Genomic DNA, 3,175 nt, shown 5'->3' on the forward strand with positions numbered 1-3,175 from the left:
GCTGGGCCCAGCATGGCCCAGTTCATAGATGTGTGGTGTGAGCCACACAGGAAACACTCTCTACACAGAAAAGTAGGGCAGGTCTGCTGTCTCCTGGCCTTGGTGTTTTGCACACAGGCTTTGGTGGGATGAGTCTCAGCAGCACCATCCTGTTTTTTCCTCCAGGAGCCAATGTGGCCTTCCCCAGCAGCTCTTCAAGGGAGCCAGGACCAGGGCAGGGCAGCCCTGGGCAATCCCTGGATCTCAGATTCTGCCCTCAGGAGCTTTGATACTTTGAGTGTCATTCCCCACCCAATCCCTCTAGTTTGATGGTTCCTGGTAGGGGGACACAAAGGGTGGATCAGACCAAAAGACTCCATGAAACACGTCCTGGATGCCCTTGTGGTGGGCAGATCTGGTCCCAACCTGATGCAGCCCAGTGCTGTTTTCTTAAACATGATCCAGGACCTATGGGAGCAAAGACCATGTTTCATGGAGAAGGCTTAGTCTGAGGTCATGTTGAAGGAATATCACATTGTCCTGGGGGAATTTTGACTCATTTTCCACCATGGTGTTTTAACTAGAACTTTTCCTAACGGATACAGACACACCTGGAGGGGAGAGATGCCGTGGTGAAGCACCTACAAGCAAAGTTCCAACGGGCCAAGAAGGACCATCCTGAAGTGGGCAGCTGGCCACAGGGTCACCCAGAGAGCCACCATGGACCAGAGCCAGGACAGACCCCCACAACAGCCTCCAAGGGCGGGTGCCCCCCCCAGCCCAAGAGGGCTTCTCCCTCTCCCAGGACAGGTCAGAGTGTGGGACAGCACTCACCTCCTCAGCCCCCCTGGAAGGCCCCAGCACAGAGGATAAGGTGGAAGAAGGCTCAAGCCACCAGCTTCCCCCCAGTGCCTGCAAAGCCAGGAGTTGTGCTGAACAAGGACATGGGAGCTGGCTCTGATCCTCCCCACGCAAAACCAGCCCAGCACACGCAGCCACCTGCCAAAGACAAGGGTGCCCCAGCGGTTCCTGCCAGAGGCACAGCTGTCCCAGCCCTCCTGGGCACTGTGGGAAGCCCCCAGAGGACAGGACACCCAGCTCTGCCCCAGAGGAAGACTTTGCCACATGTCAGGGTGCTGGGGGTGAGGCCAGCCAAGCCCCAGCGCCCTCCTGGTGTGGATCTGGCAAAGCCTGGAGCAACTGCACATCCTGGGATGCCCATCAAGCCTGCCATGGAGCCACCAAGGACTGCCCAGCTGGGTATGGACAGGGCCCTGGAAGTCTCTCAGGGAAGATGATGCTCATTCATAGAATCACAGAAGGTTGGAAGAGACCTTCAAGATCATCAAGTCCACCCATTAACCTGTCACTGCTGTAACCCCTAAACCAGATCCTCCAGTGCCATATCCAGACACCTCTTAAACACCTCCAGGGATGGTGATTTAGGAAGGAAAATCTCCCCGGTTAGAGCTTGGAGCTCCTGGGAGATGGAAATACCAGAGAGGCTGATGGAGAGGTGGGGGCTGGTAATGCCAAAGGGGCTTTGTAGGCAATAGCATGTGGAAAGGAATGAGAGAGAAGGAGCAGGTGAACAAATGAAGTGCCCTGGCCCTGGCTGGGACAGGTATCATCAGGCTCTGGGGTGTTTGTAGGGAGTAAGGCTGACACAAGGGATGCTGACAAACTGGAGTGAGCCCAGTGCAGGGCACTAAGATGGTTGGGGGCTGGAGCAGGAGGGGAAAGAGAGGCTGAGGCCGGGTTTGCTCAGCTAAGAGAGGTTGGGGAGATCTCACCTACCAGGAGGAGAAGATGAGGCCAGGCTCTTCCCAGAGGAGATGGGCAGGGACACCTCCCACCAGACCAGGTTGCTCAAGGCTTAATCCAGCCTGGATTTGAACACATTTGCCAGGCTCTTCCCAGAGGAGATGGGCAGGGACACCTCCCACCAGACCAGGTTGCTCAAGGCTTCATCCAGCCTGGCTTTGAACACATTTTGGGGGCAGTCTTTCAATTTTTAGGACCCGGTACCTGTTTGTGCATTCCCTGTTACAATAACCCAGCAGAGGTGTGATGTACTCAGATCTCATGCCAGTTGTTGCTTGCTCTAGTTGACCAGGCTGGTGCTGAGGCTGGGGATAAAAATAACAAGGTCTTGGCAGGGATGTGGCCATGCCATCAATCCTGTGGGATGCAGCAACAGGATGATGCTCATGGAGATATCCAGGACTTGCCCCGACTCTGGTACAGATCTGCAGTTTAGGGGTTTTGCCACATTCAAAAATACCCAAGGGAAAAGAAAGGGAAGCTTCTTCCCTTCCCCTTCCACAACTTCTCCATGGAGAAAGTAACATTAGGACATAAGAATGGGAAAATCTCTATTCAGGGTCTCCAGTGAGTTTCCCAGTGAGCTGTGCCCCAGGGTGCTGGAAGAAAATCCCTAGAAGGGCCATGGAGTAAAACCCCCTTGCTCCATCCAGATCTCCCCAAACCCCTCTGCACAGCCCAGGGTGGCTCTGACCTCAGGGTGGGTGATGGAGCTGAGGAGAAAGGGTGAAGCATTTGCTCACTGCTCCCTCCTGTTGTGCCATTTCCCACAGGTCACCTGAAACCAGGCCGTGCTGCGTCGGCGCCCACACGGGTCCTGCTGCAGGGTGCTGCGGGTGGAATGGGGTAAGGACAGGCACACTGTTATTCCAGGTGGCTTCCAAGCTGTGCCAACCCAGTGGGAAGGGCACAAGGGGGAACAGCAAGAGGCTCCTTGGGTTTTCCTGCTTTCTGCTGGAGCCCGGAGTGGGACAGGATGATGTGCAGTCAGTGCCCGTGGTGTGCAGTGCTGCTCTCCCTCAGGCTGTGTTACCATGCTGGTCTGGCCGCTGCCATCACGGAATCAGAGAGTCATCAAGGCTGGAAGAGACCTCTTAGGTCATCAAGTCCAACCATTAACTGTCGCTGCTGTAACCTAACCCCTAAACCCTGTCCTCCAGTGCCAGGGTTTAGGGTTTAGGGCTTCCAGCAGAGACAGGTTAATGGTTGGACTTGATGGTTTTAGAGGTCTCTTCCACCTCGATAACTCTATGAATCTATAACTCCAGCACCAGATGCTTCAAACACCTCCAGGGATGGTGACTCCACCACTTCCCTGGGCAATATCCCAGTGTCTGAACACCCTCACAGGGAAAAGATTTCTCCTAACATC

Source organism: Acanthisitta chloris, unplaced genomic scaffold (assembly GCF_000695815.1).
Source record: "Acanthisitta chloris isolate BGI_N310 unplaced genomic scaffold, ASM69581v1 scaffold960, whole genome shotgun sequence".
NCBI classification, from domain to species: domain Eukaryota; kingdom Metazoa; phylum Chordata; class Aves; order Passeriformes; family Acanthisittidae; genus Acanthisitta; species Acanthisitta chloris.